The following is a 13921-nucleotide window of genomic DNA, read 5'->3' on the forward strand; positions in this document are numbered from 1 at the left end:
AACTGATTTTTTTATCTTTAATTTTGAAATATGACATGGGGCTAAGCATATTGTAAGTTCACAGGTGCCCCCAGACATGTGACTTGTGCTCTGATAAACTTCAGTCACTCTTTTCTGCTGCACTGCAAGTTGGAGTGATATTACCCCCCTCCCTTCCTCCAACCCCCCCCCCCACCCCACCCCCAGCAGCCCATCAGCAGAACAATGGGAAGGTAACCATATAACAGGTGCCTGGTAGATCTAAGAACAGCACTCAATAGTAAAAATCCAGGTCCCACTGTGACTCCTTCAGTTACATTGAGTAGAAGAAACAACAGCCTGCCAGAAAGCAGTTCCATAGTGCAGCAGTGGCTCTTTCTGAAATCACATGACCAGGCAAAATGACCTGAGATGCACCTACACACCAATATTACAATAAAAAAAACACTTGGGTTAGGAATGACATTTTAAATGGTATAGTGAATTATTTGCAGTGTAAACAGTGTCATCTAGAAATAAAAATTACACCTTAAAAATCATGCAGAATCCCTTTAATCTGTGTGGTTGCATTTTCCAGAACAGGAGTTTTAGTTACAATGTTATAATCATTATATTTTATTATGCTTACTTAAGCTGTAACAAGCCAACCCACCACATTAAGATAAATCCCATATGGTAGCCCTAATTATTTACCTCTGGTCAAATTTTTTTCTGGCACCTCCCTGCTTGATTGCATAATCTTGCAAAAGGTGTCACCTAAAACAGCGATCCTACTGATTCTTCTCTGCTGTAGCTTTATTATGGGAAACGTTTCCATGACAAACACCCAATTTTAGAGCCATAAGATTAGCATTAAAGGGACAGGTGTTGGGGTTGTTAGGGAATTTACAGCTTCCTTCCTTACTCGTTGCCCTTATGATAAGAGGCTGTTTCCATATTCTCAGAGTCCACCTAAAGAGTACACTGTGTAAGAGAAGAAAACAAGAAAGAAACAGGAGTCCCTAGACAACTGTTGCAATTTTGTAAACATTTTTTAAATTGGCATATGGAAATTATCTTTCTGATGTGTATTGCGAGTCGAAAATAAAGATTTCGTTCAGCTAACCCAAAAAATTTGTAAAGTTTCAGAAATATATAACACAGCACATAAGGAAACCCCTTTTTTAAGCTACCACCACCCCCTATCATCTGCCAATGTGCCTCTTTGCAGTGTATGAAGCTAGGGATCTCATGATACAAAAGACTACTGACCTACTGACCCAAGAGTTGTAGTTGAGATTCCGACCCCGAGAGACAGTAGGCTTCTGGGTTACACTCACAGATAGTTGCCTGAGGCCTTCTGTAAAGTAATCAGCTTTACTAGTAACTGCAACCAACCAACATAATCTTGTTTTCTTCCTGGGGGCTTGAGGTCCTGCCATTCCAGTCAAGTTATCACTTTAATATTCTCTATGGATAAAAGCACCCCCCCCCCAATACTTAATGTACAAACTGCAGAAGAATATTTGTGAATATGACTTTCTTGTTTGGGCAACAGGAGTAACATACTCATCTATTAGTGACATATAATTTAGTATGGGTCTGGCAGAACATTCTGCACAGCCAACAACATCTGTATACCAATCTGTATAGCCTCCTGGGCATAACTGGAATGGTTGCAGGGATTACAGATGGGATCAATCTCTGTAGTTCTGCTTTAGATCCGGATCATTCAGTGTTCATCCTACCACGTCTCGGCAAAGAAGAAAGTACAGTATACATTTTCTATTATCTTCTTTACAAAAGTCCATTTGGGCAAAAATTGCAGAGCTTTTTATGGCACTAAACCTTCTGTAATTAGTAAACTCACACAGGGTTTGCTTTATGATTGTCTGAGCACCACCCTTTCCATTTCCCCTTTAAAGTGGACCTGTCACCCAGACACAAAAAGCTGTATAATGAAAGTAAATTTCTAATTAAACATGAAATCCAAATTTTTTTTTTATAAAAGCATTCATAGCTGTTGTAAATTCATTTAAAAATTTCAGCTGTCAATCAAATATTGCCTGACCCTCCTCTATGCCTCTATGCCACATTCCCCCAGTTCTCTTAACCATTTAATTATGTAACCAAGGCATGGGGATGGATATCGGGTCCCCCATTCTGGTGCACAAACCAGATTCATGGGTGATGGGTCCTCTTTAAGGAGTTCCCTTATCAGCACAAAGCTTCATTCTCTGATGCAGCTCTTATTGTTTTGTAGTTCATTTGGCCAAATCAGTAGCACTTCAATTGTATTGAAATTGGAGATACGCTGGATCATTATTCTTTTTCTACCCTCATTCAGGCACAACTCACCCGGGGGATTCACTCAGATGGGTAGGCTCCTCCAGAGCTGGAACAGGCATCTACAGCGATGAAGTCCTTAGAAGCTCCAGGTTCTCCTAGCCGAGCACACAACTTGCTTTAAACCTTCAGGGTATTGCTCCCAGCACTGTCCATAGCGCAAGCACGATAACACTCTTTACTCCTCACAACCAGCTCCCAACGCGTGAGCACGCAGAATTCCTCTTCTGCAGAAGGGAGCTTTAGACCCTCCTGGTCTAGTTCCCAGGCTTGGGGCTGCTTTGCTTTTGCTTGGCGGCCAGATTCTTACTCCCACTCTGAAGTAAAATCACCAAATCCACACATTTAGTGAAAAGTGGTGCAGCAGCGACACCTTGTGACACCCTCCGGTATCTGCTAGCATGCTGCACAGGGACAAGGCTCAGCCCCTCCCAAGACCCTAGGAGACCCTGTAGCTGCACAAACAGAGATTTCCCACCATGTGGTTCAGATTTTCAGGAACAGAGGGGAATTAACTCTCAGGATCCCTACACTAGTTTTACCAATGCAGGCCAAAAGTGCATTATATTATCATTAACTTAAAACACTTTCATTTGTTGGTGTTACTGTTCCTTTAAGGCTATATAACCATTGATGTGGTCTTGGCAATCTCTCCCTTCTGAATGCTAAAGTCGGGTAGGACTAAGCCCTCTGATTGAAACCAATGCCCCAGCCAGGAGACACTTATCCCAGGAGATGCTATCATGCAGGGGGATGTCAGCCTTTGAATACTATGACCAGAGGTAAATAGTTAGGGACGGCCATGTAGGGTTTACCTTGAAGTGGTATGGTTGGCTTACCAATTTTATGATCATAACGTTGTAACTTAAAAACCCTGTAAATACATGCACTTGCATATATATAATGAATTACTCATGAGATAGGGGCCAGGGAATGTGCAATGGGAGCAAAGATTGATCTTGCCATACCCCTCAGCTGAAATCATTTATTTCCAGTGGCCTGATCAGTGTTTGAAAGCTTTGCGTGCCCATTGCTCTTTTAGTCTGAGAAACCACTTGGAAATCTCTTCAATGTATTGCCCTCAGTTGAGAAGATTTCTTAAGTGGACTGGAAATGTAACTCCCATGTAATTTAAGCAGAGTGCTCCACAGCCTTTTATTTATGTATTTCTTCATTTTATTTTTTTAGCTTTACTGAAAATATTCCAGAAAAAAGCATAAGGTATATTATGGCAGACCTTCTAGCAACTTCTAATGTAAAGCTGCATATGTCATGAGTTAAAAAGCTTAGCTGAGACCTCTCCTCCTTCAACGCAAGGCCCTCCGAATACTCGCTGTGATGTTAGTTATATCTGTAGCTTCATTAATATATCACAAGGAAAATGTACTTGCAGCTGAAAAGATAAAATAGCAAAGGCTATTATACAGGTCGTAGAACCTGCTCTGCATCTAATTGAATCTAATGAATGTGGCTAAAAATGGCATATTTTATATACTGAACTTATTGCACCAGCCTAAAGTTTCAGCTTGTCAATAGCAGCAATGATCCAGGACTTCAAACTTGTCACAGGGGGTCACCATCTTGGAAAGTGTCTGTGACACTCACATGCTCAGTGGGCTCTGAGCAGCTGTTGAGAAGCTAAGCTTAGGGCTCGTCACTAATTATCCAGCAGAAAATGAGGTTGGTCTGTAATATAAGCTGATGCTACAGGCAGGGGCGTAACTATAGAGGAAGCAGACCCTGCGGTTGCAGGGGGGCCCAGGATTGTAGGGGGCCCAGTGAGACCCTAATTAATTAGCAATTTTAATATATCTTGGTAAAATAGGCCAACTTATAAATATTTTGGGGCCCTAAATTGAATTTGCTATGGGGCCCAGTAACAACTAGTTACGCCACTGGCTACAGGGCTGATTATTATATTCCGATGCTAAATGCACTGATTTCTGTGCTGCCATGTTGTAATTATCTGTATTAATTACTAATCAGCCTTATATTGTGACATTTCTATTCTATGTGTACTGTATATTGTGAGTGGGTCCCTAAGCTCAGTAAGTGACAGCAGCACAGAGCATGTGCAGTGAATCAGCAGAAAAGAAGATGGGGAGCTACTGGGGCATCTTTGGAGACACAGATCTTTACTGCTAAAGGGCTGTGGTTGGGCTGGTACAGAAGCACAAAACACAATATACAACATTTCTAGTTACTTCTTTAGTTGGGAGGTATGCACTAAGGTCAGGAGCACTACTAGGCTTGGTGCAACACATGTTTAAAGTTAAGTTGGATGCCATTTTAGCTGGTGAGTGCTGGGAATTGTAGTTTGCAGCAATTGGTTTATTTGTATTATATTGTATTATATATAATTTACAATATAATTAATCCTTATTGGATGTTAAAACCGTTCTATTGGGTTTATTTAATGTTTAAAAGATTTTCTTAGACTTAAGGTACGAAGATCCAAATGAAGGAAAGTTCCATCTGGAAAACCACAGGTCCTGAGCATTCTGGATAGCAGGTCCCGTACTTGTACAATAATGAAGAAGAAAATGCTTCTGTGAGCTAAAAGCTGCACACTTAGGGGCCGATTCACTAAGGGTCGAATTTCGAAGTTAAAAATACTTCGAAATTCGACCCTCGGATTGAAATCCTTCGACTTCGAATATCGAAGTCGAAGGATTTAGCGCTAATCCTGCGATCGATCGATCGAAGGATTTTCCGTTCGATCGAACGATTAAATCCTTCGAATCGAACGATTCGAAGGATTTTAATCCAACGATCGAAGGAAAATCCTTCGATCAAAAAATCACAGGCAAGCCTATGGGGACCTTCCCCATAGGCTAACATTGACTTCGGTAGCTTTTAGCTGCCGAAGTAGGGGGTCGAAGTTTTTTTTAAAGGGGAAGTACTTCGACTATCGAATGGTCGAATAGTCGAACGATTTTTACTTCGATTCGTTCGATTTCGTTCGAATTCGAACGAATTTAACCAATTCGATGGTCGAAGTACCCAAAAAATACTTCGAAATTCGAAGTATTTTTCATTCGAATCCTTCACTCGAGCTTAGTGAATCAGCCCCTTACTGTTCAAGCCTTTGATTCAATTATATCAGTGGCTCACACATCATTTGATTCACACTTTAAATGTGCAATTTGAATTCACACCACCATGAGTGTGATGAGAAAACGAAAGCAATGAAGATGTGTAACCATGCTAATGGGAATTCAATCATCTGCTCATTCGGGTACAGGCAGCAGATACAGGATCTTTAGATGCAGCAAGCAAAATACATTAGGATTCAGCTGACAGTGACCCATGCTCTCCAGGGTGGTAATGAGATTAACAGTATTAGTATCAGTAGAATTGATCACCTATAAGGTTCCCTCTGAGCCTGCACCAAAGTACTGTACATATAGGGTTGCCACCTGTCCAGTTTTGACCCGGACAGCCCGTTTTTTTGGAAGGGCTGGCCGGATCAAAACTGCCTGGTTTAACTGGAGAGCGTGGATGGTCCCTCAGATGTGTCTTTAGAGCGACATCTACTAAATGCCGCTAAGGTACTCATTCCCAGACTATGGAAATCCACCGTCCCTCCTTCTGTTAAGGATTGGGCCGTGAAAGTTAATGAAATTGCCAAATTCGAGGAGCTATCCACTTTCTCTAGTAAGCAACACTTACAATATAGGGATGTATGGTTGAGATGGTTGATATTCAGGGAGACGGATGACTATGCGCTACTCTTTACGTCCTGAGAAGGGTGACTCTGTTCTATCCTTAGGCCTACCTGACACCCATGTACTAGGTCCTCGCCAGGCGGGGGGGCTTTGTCATTTACTCCTAAATGCACGTAACTGGCGATATCTCTAGCGGGTGTACTTTGCTGTACTGTTCTGATATGAAGTATTGCATTTTCATACCTCTGTACTGCATGATATGATATCGTTGGCTTTGACCTTTCCCCCTTCCCCCTTTCCTTTCTTTTTTCTGTACCCCCCCACCCCACTTTTGAAAATCAATAAAAACATATTTCAAAAAAAAAAACTGCCTGGTTTTCCAAACTGTAATAGATGCAGCCAATCGCCGATTGGCATGTCATAGCCCCTGATGTCACGACCGGATTGAACCGTTGTCAAGCTTGTTATTTTATGAAACCATGAAACCTGGTAAACTGTGTTATGTCGGTAATACCATAAGACCTATTGGGAAACGTATATCAGAACATCTAAATTGTGTTTCTAGGCAGGATATGAGTTTGGCTGCAGCAAAGCATTTGATTGGTCATCATGGGGGTAAATTATGTATATCTTTTCAAGTTGTAGACAGAGTTGTATCCAATGTTCGGAAGGGGGATATAGTACAGTCCCTTCTGAGAAGAGAAGCATTCTGGATTTTCAAACTAGGTACTGTTATGCCCAAGGGTCATGGGAATTAAATTGTTTTGTTGAATAATTTTTCCAATATGGAAAGCAAATTTTAAATGACTCTCATACAATCTTTAAAATGATACTTCATTTAATTAAAATATTTATTTGTTTATTCATTTGTTGCTACACTGATTGTCATGATTTATGAATTGATATTATGTTGCTCTAATGTCTATTTTTGCATATTATTAAGTAATCAATTGGTAACATTATTTAATGTTGATTTGCTGCTAAATACACGGAGTATATTACATTAATTTCATTCAGTGTTTACATATTTATTGTGACGTTTTAATCAGGTGGATCATCTGTTTTTCATGGTGTGGTTATATGTGTATTACCTGCAGGGGGCGCCTAGGCTTCAGATGAAGTGAAAAATGAGTCATGAAATGTGTTATAAGCTTTTATTATTAATTATTAACATGTATTTATATAGCGCCAACATATTGCGTAGCACTGTAAAGTAAGTAAGCTTTGCTGTTACCCTGCCCGCTTCAATGACTGTATTGTTAAATAGATTTATAAAGCTACATTTTTTTTTTATCCAAGTTTGGTTTCATTGCTGATTGTGGACCGGTAAAGTGTTTGCTATTGCAATAAATTGAAATTAGGCAAAAGGTGCCAACCCCTATGTGCGTATCAACAGAAACTTGTGGAAGGAAGTGGAAAAGTGGCGGCAAGTAAAATATCCAGCCATTGTGGGGGACAAATAGTTATAGGGGTATATTTATCAAAGAGTGAAGTTAATAGTGAATTTCCGCCACTAGAGTGAAATTCCGCCACTCTCTATTCATTTCTATGGGATTTTTATAGGCGTATTTATCAAAGGGTGAACTTTCACCCATTGATAAATACGCCTTTCAAAATCCCATAGAAATGAATTGAGAGCTGCGGAATTTCACTCTAGTGGCGGAACTTCACTCTTTGATAAATTTACCCCATAAACTGTATGGTGTGTGTGGTTTTATAAGTTGTATAGGGTGTGTTTTATATTCATTCATTTCCTATATTCTACAAGTATATGTATATAAGATTTGAAAGAAATGTTATTCACATTACATAAATACTTTAAAGTGTGTTGGAACCCTAAAGCTGGCCATACAGTATATGTTAGGATTTTTAAAAGATCTTTTCGTTATCGTAAGACCAAGCTTATATTGAAACGATTGTTTAAATGTACGATTTGTCCATCAACTAAAAAGACCATTTCAAGAGATATTGTCTAGTTGAAGCCAGAAAACTGTAGGGTGGCTGCCTGCTTGGCCCTGCAAACAATTAGACAATAGATAGATTTCACTGTGACCAATAAATTAAAAATTTTCTAACCTGGCGATCAATTTTCTGACCGATGTCGGATGAAAAATCCTTAGATGCACGATCGTTCGATTAACACTAACCTCACGATAATTTGACGGATTGGTTGGATTGCACAGAAATCGTGCGTTCATCAAAGAAAAATCTTTGCGTCTATGGGGGACCTTTAGGGCAGAGCCACGCTCAGATTCGGGGAGATTAGTCGCCCAGCGACAAATATCTTTTTCTTCTGGGCGACTAATCTCCCCAAAGTGCCTCCTGTTGGCTATAATGTAAATCATCGGCGGGATGGCAATTGGTGCGATTCGTTTTCCGAAGTATATATATATATATTTTTATATGTTTCTGGGGTTGAACTTAATGGACTTTTTTCAACCCAAATTAACTCTGTAACTGTCCTTGAATGAGAGGAGTATAAATATTGGAACGTGAAGCACTGTATTGGTTCGGATGGCCACATACTTATGTTTCATACGATATCTTTGTGCCATGGATATTGGTTGGTTCATCAGCTGGGAAGGTTTGAAAAATGAATCTGCTAAAGCATTATGTTGGCTGATTCATGGGCAGATTAGGAGGTAATTAGGTGATCCCCCCTCTTTCTGCTATTCCAGTTGTTTAAACTGTTGGAATAATTGAAATCAGAGAAATAGAAAGGTGACCATACCATGTATGTCCCCTTGTATTCTATCTGATTGCTAAGCTCAAGGATCAGGCACTATGTACAATGGACTTGTCCCTACTGTGCATCATCTTAATATGACCCAGAAAAGTAACGAATAGCAACCAGAGATTTGCTTAAATGATTCTTTTGGCTCTAGACAGATGTAATTACCCAAAGTCCCAGTCTCTTTTCAGTCCCTTCTATATTTTTTAAACGGTACTTGTATTATTTACATTTGACTTAAAGGGCATGTAAAGGGAAAGATATAAAATCCCATTTTTACTTTCTTTAATGAAAAAGAAACTTATCTCCAATATACGTTAATTAAAAAATGTGTACCGTTTTTATAAGAAACCTGCCTGTATGCAGTGAAATTCTCCCTTCATTTACTGCTGTGGATAGGAATTGTCAGACGGTCCCTAACTGCTGAGCAGGGAAACAATCATACTTATGAACAGCAGGGGGAGCCCCCGCCTTACTTCCCAGCCATGCAGAACTCAAGCAGCTTTGTTTATGACGATCCCTAAGCAGCCCAGACCACACTGAGCATGTGCACAGTCTTGGTCTTGCAAAGATGTTTAACAAAGTTACAAGATGGTGACCCCCTGTAGCCAACTTTGACAGCATAAATTATTTGTTTGATTAGGCTTGTGGTGCAGTAAGTTCATGTTTATATTTAGTATACAAAATACAGCATTTCTAGCCTTATTCTATTTTAGACTTTACATGCCCTTTAAGTCTTCTTTCATAAAATGGACATTCAGTGACTGTCAACCAGTTTTCTTTCCGTATCTCACTGTGAGGGAAATATATCTAATGCAGAGAAGGAATGGGTTTCCCATGAGTCTGAATGTTTTGCCTGACGGCTGTCGTGGATCTTATTTTAAATAATCTATCTTGGCAGCCATAGTAAATGATCATTAAAACGCAGGACACGGATAAGTATTTCCTAAGGGGATCTGAGAAGAGTAGCTTTAAATCTGAAGCAGAACAAATGAGGGTTTAAAGCTCCAGTATGTGTCTTTGTGTGTGATGTTTCCCTTCCCGGCATCTTTCCTCAGAAATCTATAATCATTCAGTTGACTGCAGCCGTACATTACCGAATTCTTTTATGTTCCGAGGCCCTTATTTGTGCTACTATAGTATGGGCTATCACCCATGGAAAGATGTTTCCTATTCCATTTTTTAGTTCATTTTGTGCTCTTTTTGTTACCAGATATTGGATACTTCCCCTCGCCAGCAGTAAATTGCCTTTTGAACCCACCAGCAGATAGGAAAGAAGAAGAAGAATAGAGACAAACAAACAGAGCATGAAAGAAACAGAATACAGTGCATTGTGGGTTTAAAGCAAGATCAAAAGAGCAAGTGTGAAGAATAGTATTTGTTTCCTGATTGGGGCCCTATTTTACTTGTAGACCCACCATCCAGGGGTGCCCAGGTGACCAATGAGGGGCAGTCTAATAATACATTGAGAGGGCATATGGAGCAGCCCCCTTATCATGGGAAAGTCACAGTGAGAGCCTTCACCTAATGTTTCCCTCTGAATTCTATTTGGTAGTGTGTGAGAGGCATTAGCTGATGAAGAACTGCTAAGCCTAAAATATAGGGTAGGGAGGTATTTGAGGAGCATCCCTCTCTTTATCTTCCTAATAGAGAATTTCATCCCCAAGGGACGGTATATACCCCATTTCAACATGAGCTCAATGCTGGCTTGTGCCAGATATACTTTTTACCACTTGTTTAAATTAAGAGATATTAATATGTTTTGTTACATCTGGCACTAAAGCAGATTATAAAACCAGTTTCACGTTAGCACTTCCTGTTACTTCCTGGTTCTGCCGAGCAGAGAAGTATCTGATAAAACGTATTACCATCAGTCAACTTAGCAGCCCTCTGATAATGACCTGCTTAAATGGGAAAACATGTTTTTTTCAATTAATAGTGCTGCTCCAGCAGAATTCTGCACTGAAATCCATTTTTCAAAAGAGCAACCAGATTTTTTTAGGTTTAATTTTGAAATCTGACATGGGGTTAGACATATTGTCAGTTTCCCAGCTGCCCCAGTCATGGGACTCTGATAAACTTCAGTCACTTTTTAATGCTGTACTACAATTTGGAGTGATATCACCCCCTCCCTTCCCTCCTCAGCAGCCTAACAACAGAACAATGGGAAGGTAACCAGATAACAGCTCCCTAACACAAGATAACAGCTCCCTGGTAGATATAAGAACAACACTCAATAGTAAAAGCCAAGTCCCACTGAGACCCACTGATTCCCACTATTTCAGTTACATTAAGTAGGAGAAATAACAGCCTGCCAGAAAGTAGTTCCATCCTAAAGAGCAGACACAAGCAGGGCCGCCATCAGGGGGGGGGGGACAGGGGGGACAAGCGTACCGGGCCCGGGCATGAAGGGGGGCCCGGCAGCGCTGCATTTTTTGAAGATCCGGGTCCCCCTTACGAGCGCCCGAGCCGTATGTCTTGCCTCTTGCGTTGCCGAATGTGGAAGTGCCGAAAAGCCGAAGCCGATGCGCCGAAAAGACCCGAAGTCACGGAAAAAGCTGAAGTCCCGAAGCGCCGAAAAGACCCGAAGTCACAAAGCGCCGAAAAGACCCAAAGTCACGAAAACAGCCGAAGTCCTGAAGCAGCGCAAAGACCCGAAGTCACGAAAGGAGGCGAAGCTGAAGTACTGAAGCCATGAGTTCAATTCTACTGAACACCAGTTTGTGTTTTTTTGTTTTTTTTTAATCCCCTAGCCACCAATGTATTATTTTAATATTCTATAGGCCCCTGCCACCAATCTTTTTTTTAAAACATTTTTTTTTGGGGCCCCAATTTTTTTTTTTAACTCGTAAGGGGCCCCTTGCCACCATTGGTTTTTTTTTTTAAAAAAAAAATTACATTTTTACAGTTTTTTTTTTTTTTCAAATTTTTTTTTGGGGCCCCAATTTGTTTTTAAATTGCCACCAGTTTTTTTTTCAAAAAGAATGTTTTTTTACATTTTTTTTTTTGGGATCCCAATTTGTTTTTAACTTATAAGGGGGCCCCTGCCGCCAATGTTTATTTTTTTTTCAAAAAAAATTATTTTTTTTCACATTTTTTTTTGGGGCCCCAATTTGTTTTTATCTTATAAGGGGGCCCCTGCCACCAATGTTTGGGTTTTTTTTAGTTTTTTTTTTTACATTTTTTTTGTTGGGGCCCCAAGTTTTTTTTAACTTATAAGGGGGCCCCTGCCACCAATGTTTTTTTTTTTTTTTTATTTTTTAAAAATTTAATTTTTTTTTTTTGGGGCCCCAATTTTTTATAAGGGGGCCCTGACCATCAATAACTTTTTACAACTTGTGTGGGGGTTTACTTTTTTAGCGCTGATGTCTGTGTGGTCTTTTAACTGCGATGTGGAGTGGGCGGGATATGGGGTGGAGCTTGGTCGTCAGTGTGGGCGGGGCCCAGGGGGCCCCAAAAATTTTGTTGTACGGGGCCCCGTGATTTCTAATGGCGGCCCTGGACACAAGTCACATGACTGGGGCAGCTGGGAAACTGACAATATGTCTAGCCCCATGTCAGATTGCAAAATTGAATATAAAAAAATCTGTTTTCTCTTTTAAGAAATGGATTTCAGTGCAGAATTCTGCTGGAGCAGCACTATTAACTGATGTGTTTTGAAAAAAAACATTTGTATAAAATGGAGTCTAGGGGAGATGGCCCTCCTGTAATGCAGAGCGTTCTGGATAACTGACCCTGTACTGTTTTATTCATTATACTTGGAACTCTTAAAACCTCTGCTGCTTTCATGGCTCACTTCCCATTGACTGGGACGATCCATTGTGCATCTTGTTCATGTCAGTGGGAAGTTTTATGGTTCAGCTTTCAAGTATTTTCTTAGATTTTCCCAATAGCTGATGTAATACCATTGTGTTTTCATGGAAGACAATATATATAGTGATTACCCCTCGATGAACGATGACACCGGGCCAATTGCAGTGCGTCTGAAATTGCCCCAATGTCTTCAAGTTGGCTTGAGTGGAAATACCTTATAGTGCAAGTTTCAGTGTTTTCAGCCCAGAAAATGAATATTGCTTGCACTCTAATGGCAATTACAGTGTAACTGCTGATCCAGTGGTGCGGCAGGGACGCCCGCCTCGCCGTCCTCCTGTGCCTGAATGCGCTGGTAACTAGGGTGCGCGCGGCGTGCCTCTGCTGTATTTATTGGCGCGTGTTGACGCCAGCGCGCAATGGCACGAAAGTTTAAGGTATTCTTGTACTCTTTCTCACTGCCCATCATAGGATTTGTTCCTCGTGAGTTTCCAGGTGCCTCTGTGATGTATAGCTTCTGTGATCTGATTCCTGTTGTGACCCCTGCCTGTTTTTGGACGATTCTGACTTCTGTATCCTGACCCTTGCCTGGTAACCGACTCCGCTTATTCCGTATCCCTTCTAATTGATCTCCTGGTTTGACCCTTGCCTGGCTGACTCCGTTTGTACTCTGCCTGCCCGGACCCGGCCTGATTTGACTATGCTTTCTGCCTACGCCTTGTACCGCGAGCCAAAAGACTTTGCATTACTGTCGTGCCCCTTTGCTCATTCAGAACCTTTCGCTTGATACCTCTTTTAATAAGACCTGGCGGCATCCGATTAGCCGAGGGCTCCTCCTGAGGTGAAATGCGGAAGCAAGAGCCAAGAACAGGGTGCTTAGCATTGGTTCTGAATTTAGGGTGCCGACCGTGACATACAGCTGCTGATCTCTTTCCTTCCCATTTACTTAGCTGCTAGGATCAAACAGAACAGCAATTAGGGGAGTCTTATCTTTGTGCTATTTGCACAACATTTCATTCGTTTTTTTTTTTTCCTGGAGAACATTATGGATAATACAATACTAATAAAGCCGTGGCTTATGGCTTAATCAAATGTTTAGATTTATCTTGAAACCAGTTAAAGCTGCAATAGAAAGGAAATTCATTTGGCTTCAAAAAAACAAAAACAAAGAAAACATAGAAAAATGTGGTCGGTTCATTGCAACTCTCTGATCCGTTTATTAAAATTTATGTCGCAAAGGCATTTCTGAAAGGTTGTAAAAATCAATTTAATTTTCACTCTCTCCGTTCCCTGCTCTTGGCTGTCAAAGTGAAGTGGTGCCCATAGAAGCATTTCCGGCTGCAGCTCGGAGCAGGTTTATTTCCCTGGCAATGGCTGCACCCAGTGGAGTAACAATAAGGGGTACAGA

The sequence above is a fragment of the Xenopus laevis genome, chromosome 6S, assembly GCF_017654675.1.
Source record: "Xenopus laevis strain J_2021 chromosome 6S, Xenopus_laevis_v10.1, whole genome shotgun sequence".
Taxonomy (NCBI): Eukaryota; Metazoa; Chordata; class Amphibia; order Anura; family Pipidae; genus Xenopus; species Xenopus laevis.